Source organism: Globicephala melas, chromosome 2 (genome assembly GCF_963455315.2).
Source record: "Globicephala melas chromosome 2, mGloMel1.2, whole genome shotgun sequence".
NCBI classification, from domain to species: Eukaryota; Metazoa; Chordata; class Mammalia; order Artiodactyla; family Delphinidae; genus Globicephala; species Globicephala melas.
In genome coordinates, this window is record NC_083315.2 from 102,132,321 (window position 1) to 102,154,831 (window position 22,511).

At 39.7% G+C, this 22,511-nt stretch overlaps 1 long non-coding RNA gene and 1 pseudogene across 2 annotated transcripts in view; one reads left to right on the top strand and one right to left on the bottom strand.

The window, feature by feature from the left end:
• Positions 1-22,511, bottom strand: part of LOC138842556 (uncharacterized) — a 241,459-nt gene that overhangs the window by 124,143 nt on the left and 94,805 nt on the right. The gene's annotated exons all lie outside the window — the stretch shown is intronic.
• Positions 2,156-2,875, top strand: LOC132596689 (T cell receptor alpha variable 8-4-like; annotated as a pseudogene).

A 22,511-nucleotide genomic window follows, 5' to 3' on the forward strand; every position in this document is an offset into this window, starting at 1 on the left:
GAGGTTGTTTGTACTGAGCATTACCCTAGTCAAAGTTGACTGATATATGAAGTCATATCAATTCTGTCTCTAAATATTTCTCACATTCAACCACATTTTTTTTTTTTTTTTTTTGCGGTATGCGGGCCTCTCACTGTTGTGGCCTCTCTCGTTGGGGAGCACAGGCTCCGGACGCGCAGGCTCAGCGGCCATGGCTCACGGGCCCGGCCGCTCCGCGGCATCTTCCTGGACCGGGGCACGAACCCGTGTCCCCTGCATCGGCAGGCGGACTCTCAACCACTGCGCCACCAGGGAAGCCCCAACCACCTCTTTTTACTTGCCTTGTTACTATCCTGGTCCAGGTGCTCATAACCTCTCACTGAGTTGGTTGGAATAACTTCTTAAATGTATCCGCTATCCATGAGCTCTCACTTCCCAAATCTATCCCTGAAGTTATCATTCTAAAATACACATCAGATTAGATTGCTGTTCTATTTCAGGACCTTCTATGGCTCCCCATGACCCAAAAGTAAAAGCCAAGGTTTATGTGGCCATCTACAGTAATACTTCCAGTAAGTGTTCATCTTCCTCCCCAGTATTACACCAAGATTTCTGAACATCAGCCATATCAAATGAACTCACTCTCATATTTTCTTCTTATAAATATTTCTTTCTCAAGTTGGCAAAATCCTATTCAATCTTCAGGATCCAGTAAATGTCACATTTACTTTTAAAAAGATATTCCAGGTTACATAAATTATATTTATTTGCCCTCTCCCTCTTTTAGTGTTCTGTGCACAGTTTTGCAATAGCACGTATCTACTATGCTGAGAATATTTTTTGGTTTTCACACTTCACTTGTGCAAATTCCTCAAGGATAGGGGCCCATACATATTATTCTTTAATCCCAGCTGTTATTATTGTCCCTGACTTACAAGAACCATTCAGTAGACCTGCCTACAGCTTGACCACAGTTTACTTTTGACAAGTGCACTGATTAATGACAGCTGGTTTGTGAAGCTGGTTTATATGAGTGGGCTGGAAACCTTCCACTACGGGAACACTTGAAGATACTTCTACTTCATTATATCCCTCAAGCCAACACATGGCTATGTTTCCCACTCTTACACCTGGTTCTTACTTAAACCATCATCCCAGGAGGACAATGTGTCCCCATCTAAGCATATGTATCAACACAGCCATACAGAAGTTTGTCTCCATATATTCGTGGTTTTTAACATCAATTGTAAATGAAATGGTGCGTGAAAATTCTGTATGTTTTTAAAACGTATCATTTCTATACTTTACGATATCTCCTTTGACTCTCTTTGCTCTTAGTACAGCTTTTCCTGGACATTTTGATGAGTCATGGTAGGTGACCATAAAGACAACTCGTATCATTAAATGAATCTTCCTCAACTTTCTGCTTTCCACATGAAACATTCCTGCTTTTACACATATAATTCACCTTCTCTCCCCTAATAATAAAAAAGATATCTCTCTTCCTTTTAAATAGTGCGCCTCTGTCCAAACGCTTCACCCACTCCATTCACTTTGACTTCTCTGGCACCTCAGCCCACTGATCATCCAAACTCTATGGTCTGGTTCTTCAGAACTTTCTTGCTACTGATTTCTTCCCATCATTTAAAATATTCAAGCATGCTCCTCTGAAAAAATATTTAATATTCCTCCAAACTCATACATGCCTCTCCTGTAACCAATCTATTTTTTCTCAGAAATACGGATGATCTCTTTATTATTAAATCCAAAAGATATTTTTTACCTCCTTCATCTAGACAAATGTTTCTCAAATTCTAATGTGCGAAGGATTCTTATTAAAATGCAGATTCTGACTCAGGAAGTCTGGGTAGGGCCTGAGCTTCTGCATTCAGAATAGCTCCCCGGTGATGCAGATGCTACTCACCTGCAGACCACATTCAGAGCAGCCACTTTCTGTAGTGCTTGCCACTCCTTTCGGAGACTTTTGTGTTCCTGGCAGGAAGGAGGTGAGGAAGGTTCACAAAAATTGTGAACTGCTCTTTCTTTCTCTATCTGACCAATAGAGGGGGCTGCTGTGTAAACTGGAAATGGTTTTTCTATATAAGATCAGAATAATCGCACAAAAACCTTCCTTCCCTACAGTTTAAAGAGATATTCTGACACCACTTTTTGCACAATGACATGTAAAGCATCTCAGACGCCCGAGGCAGGCAGTCTTGTTAAGACAGCCTCTCTCCCCACACACCTTACAACGTCCATCAGAAATCTAAATCCTGTGTCATTCCTTCTCAACCTCACAGCAACCTGGGTTCAAGTCCACCAGTCATCAGACTTTTGTTTGTGGAGAATCTCCCAGAAAGGAGCTCACTGCCTCCTCACTGCTCTGCCATGACCTTGGTGTTCACCTTGATGCTTGAGGTGCTCCTGTTCCTGAGTGAGTACTGTTCCATTTTACTCTCTTCTCTACACATGGAACATTGCTTTGGACTGACTTTGAACAGAGACTTTTTGTTCTGGCTGAGTTCATTGATTCAGCATTGATGTTTCAGGAGGAGCCGGAGCCCAGTCGGTGACCCAGCCTGACAGCCACATCACTGTCTCTGAAGGAGCCCGTCTGGAGCTGAGGTGCAGCTACTCATCTTCTTCTTCGTCCTATCTCTTCTGGTACGTGCAGTACCCCAATCGAGGACTCCAGCTTCTCTTGAAGTACACATCTGGAAACAGCCTTGTCTCAGGTATCAAAGGTTTTGAGGCTGAATTTAGGAGGAGTGAGAAGTCCTTCCACCTGAGGAAAACATCAGCCCATTGGAAAGACTCAGCCAAGTACTTCTGTGCTCTGAGTGACACAGTGACTAAGACTACAGTGGGAGCTGAACACAAATCTCCTGAGACTTAGTAGCTTAAAGACTCAGGGTCTCAGCCTATGTTATTTTCAGGATGTTGGCATGTTCTGTGAAGGCAAACAGTACAGAGAATACAGAATCCTGAAAGTGTCTGGTTCTCATGGGCATCTTAGATTTCTTTTCTCTTTCTTTATTCTTTTGCAAAGACTTGTTTTCTTAATTTCAGTGCTCTCAGTGGTCTTGAGGCTGGTGGGTGGTTTCTTGGAAGTGTCACCTGAGCAGGCTGTGCCTATACTGTACTGTTTTGTTCAGAGTAAGTTTTTATGTCATAAAAAGAAAACCCAATCTTAATATTCTTTTCCAAAATATAGTTGACAATTCCAAGGTATTTGTTCTCACTTATTTAGTTTGGTTCAAACAAATGGGATTCTGGTTGGAATCACATTGGAAACTGACATTTTAGGATATTATGTTTTCCTACCCAAGAATATTATATGCCTCTTCATTTATTCAGGTCTTGTTTTAGTCCTTTAAAAGTAAATTTTGCTTGCTTGTTTCCAGGAAAGTTGGAAAAAATGAAATGAATCACTGAATAAGTGGAGAGTTGATGTCTAGTATTCTGTGTCTGTTCCTCTCTCTGAACAGGGAAGAGAGCCAACAGAAAGTGGAGCAGCATCCCCAGTCCACAAGTGCCAGGAGGGAGAGGTTACTATTTTTAACACAGCCACACACGCAGCAAGAGTGACAGTTCCAACCATTAAGAAGAACATATCTCTGTGCAGGTCATAGGCTCAGACTCCACCTTCTACTCTGTAATCATGGGGACGCCGCCCACGTTCAGTCTGTTCACAACCCCACAGAAGGAGGCACTCACTTTCACACAAAATGATGTTTCTCAGAATTCATACCTGAAGTTGTTCTGTTTCCTCCTTTCTGCACACTTCGTTAGGCAATATAAAAATATTTTATGAATGATGATTGTACACAAAGAGCTTACTACCTAACAGTCATAGGAATATCTCTCTCATTAGATTTAAGCTTTATGAAGATACCAATTTTTTTTTTTACCAATACGCATTCACTGAACAATGTTGAAAGAATGAATGGCTGATAATATTTATACCCATATATACAGGCAAATTTATAGCCAATGGTTAGAATTTGTATGGAAACTAATTTCAGCTCCCTGTAAGGAAAAATGAACAATTAGAGGCTTTTCAAAACAAAACAGACTGCTTTGAGGTGTAAAATATTCCTCATTATAGGAACTAGTCAAAGAAAAGTGGAATGTCCATTTTCCAGTGATTTGCAGAAACGATTACAAAACAATATGATTTTGCACCAAACTAAGAATTTTAAGTTTTAAATGAGGGAAAATACCGTGAAAGAACTGAACAACCAAAAAGCTTGTAAAATTCACCACAGATTAAAAAAAAAAATCACTTCCAAATTCATGGAAATTGGATTTTGAATTTTTACTTGACGCATGTGTAGGAATTTAAGTGAGGGCAATGGTAGGAGAACACATTCCAAGCAGGGTAAACTTATTAAGAGCAAAGATCAAGAAACAATAAGCAAGAAGAGTTTAGCAAATTAGTTTTTAATATTACTGAAAGGGACAATTTTTATTGGATGGTACTGTGAGATAATATGAAATGTTAGCTTGAGGCAGTAGTTCACCCAAGAGGGCCACACACAGCTCAGAACTGGGTTTCTTTCCAGATAAAAATACAACTGTCATGAGATTACCTGTCTTTAGCATAAGCAACATTAAGGAATATCTTGAAATTGTTTTTTAGAACGAGCTATTAATCTAAATTTAAACTGGTAGATAATATCAAAGATTTACTTTTACAAGCACACTTCTAAATGTATAGAAAAACTGGATTTCCATAATGATTGATTCAATGAACAAATAAATTTCGTTTTCCCTGAGCAATTCTACCACCAACTAATCGCCATATTGCAGGAAAGGAAAAATCTAAACACTTTCCCAATGTGTTGCAGTTTTATGATCACTTTGCAGCATGAGTTTTGTTTAGACGTAGGGGGAGACTAATAGCTTCTCTGCCTTCATTAACCTCCCGTAAAGGACAAACTTTTAAATCAAATAATACAGACCAAACAAATAAAAATAACTACATTCTGCTTTGCTTTGTACTTTGTTCTCTTCCTCATCTGGCTGCAAAAACCCTCGCATGATTTTCTCTGAAAATAACTCCTGAATGCATGTGAGATTTTGCCCTCCTCAGTACTTGTACTGGTAGAGTTTAGATATATTCCCATCTACTTCTCTGCTCTTCAGGGTACTGAATTGCATAAGGATAAGCCAGGCAGATAGGCCTTCAACATTAAGGCTAATTTCTAATTTACCCCCACTGTGCCTTTTATCATCACAAACATGTTTGTTGTCTAATTTGGCTCACTCTTAGAAGAGCATGGTTTGATGTACTTAAAAAGGATATTCTTTCAGGCAGCAATATACTAAATTTTTAGGGGTCTTATAGCTCCATTTTTCTATTAAATGGTGCAGGGTTGAGAACCAAGTAAGCACATAAAAAATAGATGACAACACCGTAGTAAAACTAAAATTGTTATTCCACCGTTTGGTGATTTAGTTTATATCCACATCGTTCAGAAAGAGAGAGACTTTCTTCAAAAGTAGAAACTGAGAAAAGTGAGGAAGAGAAATTATTTTATTGAATAAAAGACTTTCTGTAACACTCAGTGATGGATGCAGTGAGAGATGTGGAAACTTCCAGTCAAAGTTTGTACATTTTATTTTCATCAAATGTCTACGATCCATCCCAGAAAAGCAACCCAAATATTTAGAATAGTCCCACTCACCATTGTTTCATCAAGGAAACGTTTTCTTGGTGCTGAATGTTGGGTAATGCTATATACTATATACAACTAAATGTTGGGTAATGCTATATTTGGGGTCTTGAATGGTGGAAGAGACCAAGAAGAATTTAAGAGAAAGGGAGGGGAAATAAGAATAGACCATGGACAGAGAAGATTTGTCCAAAAGAGACTATTCAAGATTTGCTTTAATCTATCATTACCATTGAAATTTGAAAGAGTTATTAGAATAGGTTCACAGACTCTCAAAACTAGAAACCATTCTAGAAAAGAGGGGAAGCACAAAGATGCAAGCCATGAACACATCTGCTTTGCAGACATATTCATTTAAGTGGATATCTGTGGTTTTCGAGTTTTTTTCTACACGGTAGAGCTGCCATATCATTGTGAGCTGTGGAAGTTAATCACTGGACCATTTCAGGGAACATCATTCACACCTTAGCCTAAAATATAGAGAAAGACAATGCAGAGATATGAAGAAAGACAGATCTGAGAGCATCATCAGAGCCTATATATCCAGCTCTGCCTGCAACGGCAAAAGTCAAAATACTCTCATTGGGAACAAGCCAGCATGAGTTGAGATTCTGTCATTTACAACAAATAGATCCATAATTAATACAGAAGAAGGTTGGGGGGAGCCTTTTGGTTTTGTACTATTTTATGAGCTGAATTTATGGTGCTGAGAAGCATTTTTCAGTCAAAATAACTAGAGTTATGTAGATACAGATCATCACTGGTCTACCTTCATTATAGTAAATATGAACCAGGTTAATCCTATGTATGTTTTATGAATTTCTGATGGGAAAAAATTAGAAAAATACTGAAAACATCCACAACTCTGCCACATAGACAAGCACTCATTATTTTTACTTATTTCTATCTTTTTCACAATTTTGCACGTTGTTACATCATATTATAGAGACAATTTTATGTCCTTTTTATTAACACTCACTTTTGTCATTAAAAATACCTTGTATTCATACTTTGAATTGATTATTCTACTATTCTACACCATAGATATACCACACTTAACTTTATAATTTTCCTGTTTGGGGATATCTTGATTATTTATTCCCCGTTTTTCATCATTTTAAATAGCATTATGGTATACGCCTTTAAATAAAAATCTGAATTTGAATTTCTCATCATTTTATTAGAACAGCATCCTAGAACTGGAATTAGTGGTTCAGTGGGTAAAAACAGGTTATAGTCTTTTTGCTCCTTGTGTCTCGCGAATGGGGAGTTAGTGTTTAGTGCGGACAGAGTTTCAGTTTAGGAAGGTGAAAAATTCCGCAGATGGATGATGGTGGGAGCTGCACAACGATGTGAATGTACTTAGTGCCACTGAACTGTACAGTTAAATACAGTTAAAATAGTATGTTTTATATTATGTGACTTCTACCACAATAAAATAACATTTCCAAAAAGTATTCTCAATGTATCATCTCTACTCCCTAACACCTTTCTTACTTGAACCCACTACAGTCAGATTTTCATCCCTACCATTCCGTTGAAATCACTCTTGCTGAGGTCACCAGTGAGTTTTAAATTTTATTTATTTATTTATTTATGGCTGTGTTGGGTCTTCGTTTCTGTGCGAGAGCTTTCTCTAGTTGCAGCAAGTGGGGGCCACTCTTCATCGCAGTGCATGGGCCTCTCACTATCGTGGCCTCTCTTGTTGCGGAGCACAGGCTCCAGACACGCAGGCTCAGTAGTTGTGGCTCACGGGCCTAGTTGCTCTGCGGCATGTGGGATCCTCCCAGACCAGGGCTCGAACCCGTGTCCCCTGCATTGGCAGGCGGATTCTCTACCACTGCGCCACCAGGCAAGCCCACCAGTGAGTTTTATATCCACAAATCCAATGATAAATTACCATTCCTTATCTTATTGAGTGTCTCCGAAGAATGTGGCATTATGGCTACTCTCTCCCTGAAACACCATCTTTGCCTGGATCCTGGAACTCCACATTCTCCTGGTTTGCCTTCTTCCTTGCAAACCGCTCCTGCTCAGTCTCCTTTTCCTACATCTTCCTCCTCTTGCTGGTGTCTACATGTTGTGTTTTCTCAGAGCTCAGTCCTCAAACATTTATTCTCTTCAAATGATCTTGGAGGGGTTCAGGACATGCCACCCCAAAACAGGCCACTAGTATAAAAGCACTTAAGCCTAGCCACTTTGGGTCTTCATTTTTCTATGAGGACCCCTATGTACATGTAAAAATTATTAAATAAAATCTCTATGCTTTTCTCCTGTTAACCTGTTGTATGTCAACTTACTTCTCAGGTCCAGATGGAGAACCTAAGAGGGAACAGGTAAAGCTTTAGCTCCCCTACAATCTCATCTAGGGATATGGCTTTAATTACTATTTATACATTGATGACACACAAATTTACATTTTCATCCCAACCTTCTCTATTGAAAGCCAGGCTCATATATACTGTAATCTATGTAACATCTACACTGGATATCTAATTGGCATCTAACATATCCTTAACATAAGGCCTGATTTCCCCCCATAAGTTCTTCCTTCACTCTTTTCCATCTCAAAAAAAAAAATGGCAATATAATTCACCTTACCAGAAATCTAGGGACTCCTCCTTAATTCTTCTGTTTCTCCCATACCCCACATTGTCAAACAAACCTGCCACATAAGATTTATTTTTTTCTCATAAAAAGTTTGACTTTGTTTTTCAATTCAAACAATGATGTTACACGATGGGTTTCAGTGACCACCAATTCATTTCTGAATTCTAAGATGACAGATAGATAGATAGATAGATAGATAGATAGTTAGATAGATAGATAAGATCAAGGAATCTTGTCTCGCAGTTGCTGCCTAGTTAAAACACCTCCCTGTCTTGCAATATTTCTTGCCTAGCTGTTCAGGACTTTCCCTCAGAAGCCAGGAGCCAATGAATTGCTTACTTCTTTGGTACCCTGGAGATTTTAGACTCTGGAGCAATGTATCATAGTAAGATTCAGGATGGTGGAGGTTTTTTTAAGGGAAAGTTAAGAGTGGAAAGTGAAATGGGAAAGAGGCAGCATGATATCTGGATCTCAAGCATGTTCTAAAGCAGTTTTAGGGAAAAAAATTCTAATACACAAACCCATACACACACACACGCGCGCGCGCGCGCGCACACACACACACACACACACATGACTAGATTCCATTAGAATTATCTATGCCTGCATAAACCTTGGCAAACCTTCATATAATTTCAAGCGTATAGGAATCCCAGTTTAAAGTCTCCTGGTCTAAAATGGGACAGGGAATTCCCTGCAGTCCAGTGGTCAGGACTCTGCACTTCCACTGTAGGGGGCATGGGTTCAATTCCTGGTCAGGGAAATAGATCCCACATGCCTTGCAAGCACAGCCAAAAATAATACAATACAATACAATACAAATAAAGAAAAAAAATTTTTTAAGTAAAATAAAATGGGACACTCTCACTAACACACTTGTCACAATATACTTACTGAGAACTCATTCCTCCCCACTGATTTGAGATACTGTCTTTAAAATATACTAAATTTCCGTATACAATTAGGCTTAATTATTGATTTGCTATTCCATTTAATTGACCTATCTGCTTAGTCTTCACTTGTACTTAAGAAGGTTCTTGGGGCTTCCCTGGTGGCGCAGTGGTTGAGAGTCTGCCTGCCAATGCAGGGGACACGGGTTCGTGCCCTGGTCCGGGAAGATCCCACATGCCGCGGAGCAGCTGGGCCCGTGAGCCATGGCCGCTGAGCCTGCGCGTCCGGAACCTGTGCCCCGCAATGGGAGAGGCCACAACAGTGAGAGGCCCGCATACCGCAAAAAAAAAAAAAAAAAAAGTATATATATATATATATATATATATATAAAACTAACACTATATGTATACATTTTGTAATTTAATATATCCAAGAGAGATCCACAAGTTCAGCTACTTGAGTTAATTTTGCTCCTGCTAATGATTGGTTTTAAAGGGAGTTTAGAGTAGCTATTGCATAACCAGCTTGGTATGTTTTCTTTTCAATATTTAAAGTAAGATTATTTTAAAAACATGTCAATTCAGAATTTTGTATGAGAGTGTCCAAAAGACCTGTTCCGGGCATGAAGGCATTTTGAATAACAGAAGTACAATCATGAGATCCTTTAATTGAGAAGTGTAACAAAGTTGAATAATATGTGGAGAAATTAATATTTTATGATTAGTCAACTAACTGGTAGACAAAGTTTGAGTGTTTTAGATTGGAGAACAATTTGTACTGTATGTAGTACCATCAGATTTAAATGGAGATTCCAGAGCAAGATCTGAAGATGCTTCAACCAATTTAGCCAAGGCTGTAATTACTTAGAGACAAGGAGTATAAGTTTTGTTGAACTTTAAGGGGTAGGCCATGATAGGCAATGGGTCTTTGTTGTTTGTCATGTTGTTTAGTAATATCCTTAGGCATGGCTTTCCTTTTACATTCATACACAAAGAAAGGTTTATTACAATCAGTGGTGAACTTACGATCAGCTGTCTTATGGAGGTGTATGTCACCTGCAATATATTCCCTTTAGAGCTGGGCGCACAGAATATACGGGCTTCTTGTGGCTCTTTTAGGGTCCCAATTGAGTTAATGGGAAAAATATAAATTCAAAGGTTTGATAACCTAATGTCCAAACTCTGGCATCTATTTTGGCCTTTCTGAACAGAGCTGGGATGTCAAAACTAACAGAGAAGAGAAGGGGACCTCTGTGACAGGACTCCATGTCTGCAAGCTTCATTCTAGTCTTCTGCAAAGGGAGATTATCTTTTCTCCTGCTATTAGGTCCCAAGATAGGTAACTGGACAGATGTTGTGGTGAATAATTATATTGATTGCTATATCAATACATAGGTTGAAAAAGCTGCAGTAACTAGTCTAAAGAGATTTGCCTTCTTATCATAAAGTGATTTATTTCTACCTTAGGTGAAAGAAAAGCATACAAAGGTGTAAGGATACATGATCATTACATCTTAGGTTGTTTCCATAATCCATTATATGTAGTATTTTAAAATAAGTTCCATCGCAGACGCAACAACTAAACACAGCATTTGGTCGAATCATCAATCTCCCTTTCAATAACAAATTTACCTCGTGTTTATTTTCAGATGTAATTGCCATCAGTTGAATTGCTGGTTAATGCAAAAGGAAGTCTGGGTTGAGTGAGACTCTCACCTAGTCCGTAGAGAAGCTGACATGACCCACATCAACTTGCTCCTCCAGGAAACCCCTGTTTCCTGTTGCGGGGCAGCAGCAACACATAGCTCAGCAATTCTTCCCTCACCCTGTCAGGCTCACCTCACCTTGCAGAGCCTTGAAATTGAAGAAGACACTTTCCATCTAGAGGAAGACCTCAAACATGCTTCTCTCCAGCCTTCTGAAGGTGGTCATGGCTTCACTGTGGCTAGGTAAGGATGGCCCCAGTGGGATTGTACCCCTCTAGGACCTAAGGACTGGGGGAACAGGTGGTTTATGGGCACCCTGGGAAGAAGGGGCAGTAGAGTGTAAAATAGAATTTCTTTGTTCCACAGTACTCATTCTTAAACTTCTGATTCTGCTTTTTTTTTCTTTAGGATCCAGTATTGCCCAGAAGGTAACTCAAGACCAACCAGTAATATTAGTGCAGGAGAAGGAGGTTGTGACCCTGGATTGCATATATGACACAAATGAGTTCACTTATAGTCTATACTGGTACAAGCAGCCCAGCAGTGGGGCGATGATTCTCCTTATTCGTCAGGACTCTTATAACCAGCAAAATGCAACAGAAGGTCGCTACTCACTGAATTTCCAGAAGGCAAACAAATCCATCAAACTTGCCATCTCAGCTTCACAGCTGGAGGACTCTGCAGTATACTTCTGTGCACTGAGTGAGCCCACAGTGAGAGGCGTGTTGGAGGCAGGTATACCAAAACCCAGGGCTCGGCTTCATACATCTGCCTGCTATAGAGACCAGGGCAGGGAATTGCCTTCACAGACAGGAAGTGGTTAGGGCTGTGGCAGCACAGGTATAGGGTTAGAGGGAAAGCACTCCTTCTAAGAACATATTTCTCTGGGTTCGTAGACCAGGTCTAGAGCTATCATTCATCAAAAACAACCTTATCCCTGAAAATTTGGGTTCAAATATTTTATTGAAGACAAAAAACAGCCACATAAAATCCTTGCCATTTTGTGATTAGAATGAGCTAGAAGAATTGACTAAGGAAATTCACAGACATCTGATTCAAAAATTAGTAAAAATATGCGTGAATTTTTGGATTTTCAATTTGTTCATTAAATATTTATTGAATATATATTATATTACAGGTATTGTTCTGAATAAGGAAGGTTGTGAAATCTTTTTGTGATTTTCCTCTTTTTGAATATTATGCAGTTTTACACCGTTTAATGAAGTCATTTAATTTCGTTTTGTTAGCTGAGTTAATGGTACACTTGTTTACTTTCTAAGGTGCCTGATATGTCACAAAATTTGTGCTAATCCTCATTCTGTCTTATTAACACCTCAAGCATGGAACAGCTCAATTACCATAATGTAAGCTTTACCTGCCTCCCATCAGTCCTTTCCACAAAAAGATCAATAATTAGTGGCTCTTAAAAGGACATTGTGAGAGGCAGACTATGAATTATCTTGTTTCTCTGCTCTTGCCCTTCACTGCACCACTCCTTCAAAAGTATTTTTGCCATCATGTGGCACATTTTGGAAACCTCCAGGCCCTCTTTTTCAATCAGTGTTACACAATCCCAAATACTCCTTCCCTCAAATTTCCTCCTTCTACCTCTAATCCCATTTTCTCAGTGTCTTAAAATGTGAATGGTAATGGGTGGTTGCTAAGTGATCTTGTATTGTAACTGCCTCTTATATTTGCATTTCAAAAGCAGTTGTGTAGAGTAGAAATCTTAAAAGGAATGTCCTACAGTCCCTTCATTAAGTGGTGCTGGAAAAATTGGACAGCTACGTGTAAAAGGATGAAATTAGGACAGTCTCTAACACCATACATGAAAATAAAGATCTAAATGTAAGACCAAATAATATAAAACTCTTAGAGGAAAACATAGGCAGAACACTCTCTGACATAAATCACAGCAAGACCTTTTTTGGTCCACCTCCTAGAGTAATGAAAATAAAACCAAAAATATACAAGTGAAACCTAATGAAACTTAAAAGCTTTTGCACAGCAAAGGAAACCGTAAACAAAATGAAAAGACAAGCCACAGAATGGGAGAAAATATTTGCCAATGAATGCACAAACAAGGGCTTATTCTCCAATATATACAAACAGCTCATGCAGCTCAATGTCAAAAAACCAAACAACCCAGTCAAAACAATGGGTGGAAGATCTCAATAGACATTTCTCCAAAGAAGACATACACATGGACAAGAGGCACATGAAAAGATGCTCAACAACATTAATTATTAGGGAAATGCAGATCAAAACTACAATGAGGAAGGCTTCCCTGGTGGGGCAGTGGTTGAGAGTCCGCCTGCCGATGCAGGGGACACAGGTTCGTGCCCCGGTCCGGGAAGATCCCACATGCCACGGAGCGGCTGGGCCCGTGAGCCATGGCCGCTGAGCCTGCGCGTCCGGAGCCTGTGGTCCACAACGGGTGAGGTCACAACAGTGAGGGGCCCACGTACCGCAAAAAACAAAACAAAACAAAACAAAAACTACAATGAGGTATCACCTCACACTGATCAGAATGGCCTTCATCCAAAAATCTGCAAACAATAAATGCTGGTGAGGGTGTGGAGAAAAGGGAACCCTCCTACAATGCTGGTGGGAATGTAAATTGATACAGCTACTATGGAGAACAGTATGGAGGTTCCTTAAAAAACTAAAAATAAAACTCTCATATGATCCAGCAATCTCACTTCTGGGCATATATCCAGAGAAAACCATAAATCAAGAAGACATATGCACCCCAGTGTTCACTGCAGCTCTATTTACAATAGCCAGGACATGGAAGCAACCTAAATGTTCACCAATGGAGGAACAGATAAAGAAGATGTGGTACATATATACAATGGAACATTACTCAGCCATAAAAAAGAATGAAATAATGCCATTTGCAGCAACATGGATGGACCTAGAGATTGTCATACTGAGTGAAGTAAGTCAGACAGAGAAAGACAAATATCATATGATATTGCTTATATGTTCAATCTAAAAAAAATGGTACAAATGAACCTATTTACAAAACAGAAGTAGAGTCACAGATGTAGAAAACAAACTTATGGTTACCAAGGGGGAAATGGGGAGGAGGGATAAATTGGGAGATTGGGATTGACATATAACACTACTATATATAAAATAGATAACTAATAAGAACCTACTGTATAGCACAGGGAACTCTACTGAATACCTACATGGGAACAGAGTTACATGGGAATAGAATCTAAAAAAGAGTGTAATAATTTACATGGTAATAGAATCTAAAAAAGAGTGGATATATGTACATGTATAACTGATTCACTCTGCTGTACAGCAGAAACTAACACAACATTGTAAATCTACTATACTCCAATAAAAATCAATTTTAAAAGTCTTAAAAATTTTTAACTCAAAAAATCTTACCTTTTTTTTTTTTTTTTTTTTTATGTTACGCGGGCCTCTCACTGTTGTGGCCTCTCCCATTGCGGAGCACAGGCTCCGGACGCACAGGCCCAGTGGCCATGGCTCACAGGCTCAGCCGCTCCGCGGCATGTGGGATCTTCCCGGACCGGGACACGAACCCGTGTCCCCTGCATTGGCAGGTGGACTTTCAACCACTGCGCCACCAGGGAAGCCCTACTCCCTGATCTTTGATGACCATCTCGGTCTAGGACACTGATCACAAATGAAATCTTATAAACTGGCATCAGACTGGCTGCAACAAAACCATCGGGGAGCTTTAAAAAATTACACACTTGTGGGAATTCCCTGGCAGTCCGGTGGTTAGGACTCCGCATTTTCACTGCTGAGGGCCCGGATTCAATCCTTGGGTGGGGACCTAAGAGCCTACAAGCTGTGCAGCAGGGCCAAGGGAAAAAAAAATTACACAGCTGTGGGTCTCAATCCTGGAAAGTATGATTCATGAAGTTAGTGTGGGATCCCAGAATTTGTAATTTTAAATCACTTACACATTGATTCTATTATTAGCTGTTGTATGAATATCAGCTATGTCTTTAATAATTTGAAAAGCTGGGAACAAAGAGAGTCCTAACTCATGCTCGAGGCTTTTGAAACAAATCCACATCATTAGAGTTCCTAACCCAGTGGAGGAAAATTATTTGATTAAAGTTTGGCAATAAAATATGGCAGATGGATGGTAACAGAAAGCATCCTTGAGGTTATTCACTAAGAGTATAAGATTAGTACTTGTCTGATTCACATAGGCCAACCCTTTTATCTTGGAGTCAAGAAAATAGTAGGAGAATAAGACATTGATCTCAGACCATTCTATAAGGATTTGATCATTTCAATTATGATATTTCTTTTGTTTTCACATTTTAATGATTCTGAAATTCAGGATTCTTTGACAATTGACAAGATAGAGTGGCTTTTTCCTCTGAAAAGATTTTATTAAACAGATATTATTTTGGGACCGATAAAATATTATATTTCAAGTAGTAGTGATTCCTCAATCAGTGACCCTTGATTCATTAGTTTTGTTTGGTATAACAAATATTTAGTGAGCATGGAATACAGGTCAGTCACTGTTGCTCTATAAATTGGGGTACAATGCTGAAACACAGAGATCACTCAGTACTGATATGGCTTCTTATTACGTCCTCTGTAATCAACCTCAGATTCTTTTCTGACATTTAGTGGATTATAGGCTGGCCCACCATGGATACCTGAGAATATAAAGTACTATATAAAGTGCTTAAGAGAACTGTTATCTTCTCAGCTGCAGAAATACCTGGGATGCTCTGTTAAAGAAGTTCTATGTCAGGTAGTGTCCTAAGAGCAAAACAGACCTGAGAAGTTATGACAGCTCTTGATCAGATTTCCAAGCACCACCTGAAGACTGGCATGTACCTCATGAATAAAGTCAAGGATAACATTTTTCTGACTTGAGGAGACCAGGAAACGTGCATCCCATTTCAGTGTCTTTCCACCAGGGGGTGCAGTTTCCTAACACAAACACATTTCCTGTCTGAAACTAGGCTTAGGTTTATCACTTCACTGTGACTTCAATATTTCTTCATGTGAAGAGTCAAGGACATTATTCAGGAGACACTCCAGAGATGAACTCTTCTCCAGGCTTAGTGACTGTGATACTCTTAGTGCTTGGTAAGCAAAATGCCTCTAAAAATTTGGATTCTTTCTTCTGTTATGTCAACAAAACCTATAATCATAATTTTATCCCAGAGCTTTATGCCCAAGATGATACAGAACTCTTTTATTTTTCCCCAGGACAAACCCGTGCAGACTCAGTGACCCAGATGGATGGCCAAATGACTCTTCCAGAAAGGGCTGCCTTGACCATAAATTGCACTTATTCAGCCACTGGGTACCCCATTACTTTCTGGTATGTTCAATATCCTGGAGAAGGTCCACAGGTCCTTCTGAAAGCCATGAAGGACAATGAGAAGGGAACCAATAAGGAGTTTGAAGCCACAAAGAATGGCTTTGATTCACCACAAAGAATCAAAATCCTTCCACTTGGAGAAAGCCTCAGTCCAAGATTCAGATTCGGCTGTGTACTACTGTGCTCTGAGTGACACAGTGATGGGAACTGCAGGGGCAACTGAGCACAAACTCTTTGAGTGGCAACAAGGGGCCTGGAGGCTGAGTGTCTCTCCATTTGATCCACTCTGTGGCACAGTCTATGGTGGTTTGTCCCTCAGTCTCTGGTTGATACAAAACTCATACAAATTTCTAGAGAATAAGAACAAGAAGTGAATATTCCCCATACCCAACTCTTCATTCCCCATACCCAACTCTTCATTCCCCATACCCAACTCTTCATTAGTGATTTTGAAAAAAGAGTCTGACATCAATAGTTCCTCATCCAGGGCCAAAGTAATTTCAAGGTAAAGTCACATAAACAATGAGACTTGGGGCCAATGTAAGAAGAAACAAGAAGCACTTGGATGTGTGCTGTACCCCTGTGGAAGGGTTTAGAAACCAGAAGCATTAATTACACTTGAATAATTAGGGTGGATGGTGCTGTGTGTGTTTGTGTGTTTTGAGGGCATTCAGGGAGTGAAGGCTGAAAATAGGAAGACTGGAAATATATAAGCAGCAGACTACCCATGTTCTCTACCAGTGCCTGTGTAACAAGCAGTGATCATTTCCCAAACCCAGCAGAAAATTGGAAGTTAGCCATTGATGAATTGAGCAACAGCACATATAAGTACGTAAGCCAAAATAATTAAAAATTTAAAATGTAATAATTAACTATTCACTTCAAGGAAAAAATTATTATTCAAGAAAGTAGCATACTCATAGTCTATATGATTCAACTAAATTTTCTTCTAGATAAGTTTTACCATGAATTGTCATGATTAGGCAGAATATCTATTTTCCCCAAACCTTGTGTATTACTAAGGTTCTGGACTGTTGCTTATCAGTTAGGCTTTTTTTAAAAAAATTAATAATTCAAAATTTATGAATGAGATGGAGCTTCATTTCAAAGTCATTTATATATTTTTGTATAAATTGTCTATTCATATATCTTCCCATCTCCTACTGTGTTATAGTCATTTAAATACAGATTTTAAAGAACACTCTCTATGTTAAGAAAGTTGTCATAAGACTGTCACATATACGTGTCTTTTAAAAAAGTTTAATATAACCTTTTTGACTTTGTTTATGGTCTTGATTGTTTGGCAGGCAGAATTTTAAAAATAGTATGTAGTAAATTTTTGAAAAATTTCTTTTATGGATTCTGAGTTATATTTCATGCTTAAAAATCTGTAGCACTCTAAAATGATAAAATTTTATCTCATATTTTCTTTAGTTTTTCTCAGATTAATTTTGTCTTTAAATCTTTTAATTTGCGCGCGTGTGTGTGTGTGTGTATGTGTAGAGAGGTTGAGGTTTAAGGCTTTGTATTTTTCTTAATTTTTGTTAGTTTATTTTGAGGCAGCTATTCAGGCTCAACATTTTGAATGACTGATTTTTCTGCCACTAGAAATTATGAATTCAGGGAGGCTTAACTTCTGTGTGTGTAAACTTTTTACAATATTTTGGAGGGCAGTTTTTTTAAGCATATCATATGATTCAAATCACAAATAATAATTCAGAGTCTTCTGTTCCATTGGCCTGTAAGTCTGTTTTTATGCCAGTACCATACTGTTTTGATTACAAAAGCTTTGTATTATTATTATTTTTTTTTTTCTTTGCAGTACGCGGGCCTCTCACTGTTGTGGCATCTCCCGTTGCGGAGCACAGGCTCCGGATGCACAGGCCCAGTGGCCATGGCTCACGGGTCCAGCCGCTCTGCGGCATGTGGGATCTTCCCGGACTGGGGCACGAACCCGTGTCCCCTGCATCGGCTGGTGGACTCTCAACCACTGTGCCACCAGGGAAGCCGTGTATTATATTTTGAAATCAGGAAGTGAAATGCCTCCCACTTTGTTCTACTTGCTCAAGATTACTTTGGCTATTTGGATCCTTTGCGATTCCATATGAATTTTAGGATTGTAAAATATGTCATTGGAATTTTGATACGCATGGCACCGAATCTGTAGATTTTGTGCAAAAGCTTTTAAGTTTAATTAGGTCCAATTTGTTTTTGTTTTCATTTTCATTACTCTAGGAGGTGGGTCATTAAAGATCTTGCTGTGATTTATGTCGAAGAGTATTTTTCCTATGTTTTCTTCTAAGAGATTCAATAAATAAACAATGCATTGAGTGAGATATTCTTTCTTTGTGAGAGCTTCCTTGTAAATGAATTCTTGATCACTGTCAAACTATGTGTCCTGATTTTTGGCTAGGGAAATTGTGTCACTGACCCTGATAATTTTTTCAGACTATATTTTCCCCAGATGAAGCCCTTATTTTTCTCTGAGGTGTCCTTTCCCTTTCTTTACTCCTTCCTGACATGTCTGATTACTGGGGCACTTTAAGTGGAGGCAATGTTGTGAGGGTGGAAAGCCTAGATATTTCTATACCTGTAATCAGCAATGTAGCAGACAGTAGGGCACTGGTCTCAGCAACAATGCCAGTACTTTGCTGAAAAACTAGAAGGAAATCTCTTTGCTCTCCTATCTCCTTGTACTCCTCTTCGTTAAGGACAGCTGGGACTCAGCCTACCTGTTACTTTCTTCTCAGCTATTTGGGGGCTAAAGGAAAGGCTTTCCCCAAACAACTAGTTTCCTACTTAGATGTCCATTGATCTGTACATGCCAAGCTTTCTCTACAACCTATTGTTTTCTGCTCTTCATCCTGGAGTTCCCTGCTACTGACCCCAGATTTCTATATGAGCTTCAATGGGACACCTCACTTAAGCTCTGTTGGCACAGCATGGCTGGCTTCCACAGAAGCTCCTTGGCTAAGCACAGGGGATCAGGGACATTTTAAATCTACCATCTTTCTAGAATTGCCTTATTCTTAGGTCAAAAAAAACTGTAGAACTAAAATTCTAAAGGGTCATTCCTGGTGTGAGGAAGGTCAGAATCAATGATGATGAATGGAAAATACCTTGATATGCTAATGTTCACACATTTCATTAACATACTTGTACAGAAGCTTAAATTTCTGTGAAGCCTGATCTATCAATATTTTCCCTTATTCTTTCTGACTCTCATGTTTAGAAAATTCATGACCATCCTAAATTTATAAAAATATGCTTTCATTTTATTTAAAATATTAATTATCTCTCTTTGGAATTTATTTCATAGCTGATGTTAAGGTATGCATCCAAATTTAGTTGCTGATCTCTAGATGACTCTCCATTCATGAAGACATATTTTACTGAATATACCATCTTTTCCCTATTTTTTGATAACTAAATTTCCATAAATAATTTGTATGTTTGGACTTTCTATTATGTTCTGTCAATATCTCTATCTGGACCTTTCTGGTAACATGCTTCTTCACTTAGTACAGCATTACACTTTGTCTTACTAACTGTGCAGGAAATCCCTCACCATTCTGTTTCAGAACTGAAGGCCTCCTGAAGCCCGAGATTATCTGCAGTATCAGATAGGGCCTCTAGAGGAAGATGCTACACAACTTGAACTTGATAGAAAGCCAGAAAGCAGCCAGCCCTTTGAGGAAGAGTTTTTACTTTGCATGCCAGTGTAAACTCACTCACTGCTCTGTCAGGGTGTCCACGTGGCTGAACTGTTTCCAGGAAAAAGCTGCAGAAAGGAGCTTCCTGTTTCCTCACAGCTCAGACATGAAGCCCACCCTCATCTCAGTGCTTGTGATGATATTCACACTCAGTGAGTAAAGTCTCTTTTTATTCTATCTTTCTCTGGTCTTCTAATTTAGAATCAGTTTAACGAACTATTCTCCTCTGTCTGCAAGACAATCCCTGATCCAGAATTGGTGTTACAGGAGGAACAAGAGCCCAGACAGTGACTCAGCCTGAGGACCACATCTCCGTCTTTGAAGGGTCCCCAGTGCAGGTGAAGTGCAACTACTCATATTCTGGGAGTTCTGTGCTCTTCTGGTATGTACACTACCCCAAACAACACCTCCAGTTACTCCTGAGACACAGCTCAAGAGAGAGTATCAGAGGTTTCACGGCTGACCTCAACAAGGGTGAGGCATCCTTCCACCTGAAAAAACTATCAGCTCAAGAGGAAGACTCAGCGGTGTATTACTGTGCTCTGAGGGACACAGTAACTGGTTTTACAAAGGAAGCAGAGCACAAACCCCTTAAGAGTTACTGAAAATATTTCTAAGTTCCCTATTTGGCCACAGTGGGGCATTCTGTCTCTAGAGACTGACACTGAGTTTATCTCTCAAGATACAGTTGCCATCAGTTGTCAATTAGCTATAGATTAATCTCAAAAATTTGTTCAAGGAAATTCTCATTACCTACAATGCCTAAATTAATTTTTAAAATAGTAAGTGTATTTATTCTATAGATTAGTACCTGGAAAAATACTTTTGAAATAAAACTACGTAATGGCATAAAAATCCTTTTCTTGGCCCAGAGGGGCTCCCCAGGCTTAAGTGGTGCAGTCCCTCCTCCCTATCTCCTCTGCCGTAGCATCCACCCCCACGTGTGCTCATCACCACGTACTGAAGCACAGTTCCTGAAAAGGAGGATACTGTTTCCCGACATGTGGTTGCTGATCTTTCTACAGCTAATGCCTTTCCTCTCATGTACTTCATGGACCCATACTACCCAAATCAAGTGCAATCAGGAGAAACATCACAGCAATTTGAACAAGGAAAGTTTAATATAAAGAATTATTAACTAATAGCAGGGAGTTATTTACTAGTGAGTAAAAAGAACTCTAAAGAACATAAGAATAGCATAGGTAGGGAGACGCTGTTATCTCTAGGACTAAGCCAGAGTTCCGAGGAAACTAACATGTTGTAATTTGTACCCCCTTCTCCTACCAAGCCAATGACTCAGGCTTCATTGGGGAGTGTGTGGCTGCAGCCTGCTGGATGGGGAAGTTTGCTGAGGTGCCAGAGAACAAGGTTGACAGGCAGAAGAACACCTCCCAGGGTTCCAACACAATTTATAGGAAGCTGGCAAGGGAGTGCTGGTGAAGTTGCCTGGGTGCTTGTGAAACCTGCCAAGAAACCACCTGGGGGGCTGTCATTAAATGTTGCTGGAGGTGAGCATCACTGGTGTCCCACAGGATGGCCAAGCACTGCAGGAACAAGAAGTGTGGAAGGGCTTCCCTGGTGGTGCAGTGGTTGAGAGTCCGCCTGCCGATGCAGGGGACACGGGTTCGTGCCCCGGTCCGGGAAGGTCCCACATGCCGCGGAGCGGCTGAGCCCGTGAGCCATGGCCGCTGGGCCTGTGCGTCCAGAGCCTGTGCTCCACAGCGGGAGGGGCCATAGCAGTAAGTGGCCGGCGCAACGCAAAACAAAAACAAAAACAAAAAAGAAGTGTGGAAAACATGCCAGGACCTGGAAGAGATGCTGCTTCTTCCTGCAGTGTCCTTCCCGTTGCCTCTACTGACAAAGCTTAACATAATGCCAGCTGGCGAAGGAGAAATATTTACAAGGTCCATGTCCAGAGTCACCCTCTGAATTCATGAAGGGTGGATTTATAATTGAAAGGCCATAAATTGATAAGTGGCATGCCCCATCTTTCTGGTTATTGATCTTTCCTACACACCCCTCCATACACATTTGAACTTCCAAACATGGTGAAATGACTCTATGTTTCTATCTAACAAGCTAAAGCTGTCCTTTGAACAAGTGAAGACGTTCTCATCATTTCCCCCAAATGAGGAGACCCATAATCCCAGCAGTCACTACGGATCACTGGCTGTATTAATTACTTCTAAAATTCAGAGGAAATTTCACTGAAGATGCTGTTATACACAGACTAAATTGTAAACTTAATCTCTGACAATCTGCATATAAAATAATTATGGTGAGGAGAAAGAAGAAGAAAATGGCAATGTATACAAAGGAACACACATGTAAAGAGCAAAAAGAAAATACAGAAAACTACTACATTTTTAGATTCCCAATTTGGTCACGATACTGCAATTGACATGGACGGCTTCTTTCTTTTATTACACAGTTTATATTTTCCCTGCCCTCAGCCATAACTTCAGTGGATTAGGTTACTTCCCTAGTGGTGTGATCCAAATCTTCATTCTCAAAGGGTCTGAGTACTCAAAAATCTTGTCTTTTTATTGCTTGCTGTAATTTAACATTAACGTTTAGTATCAGGCTTGGAA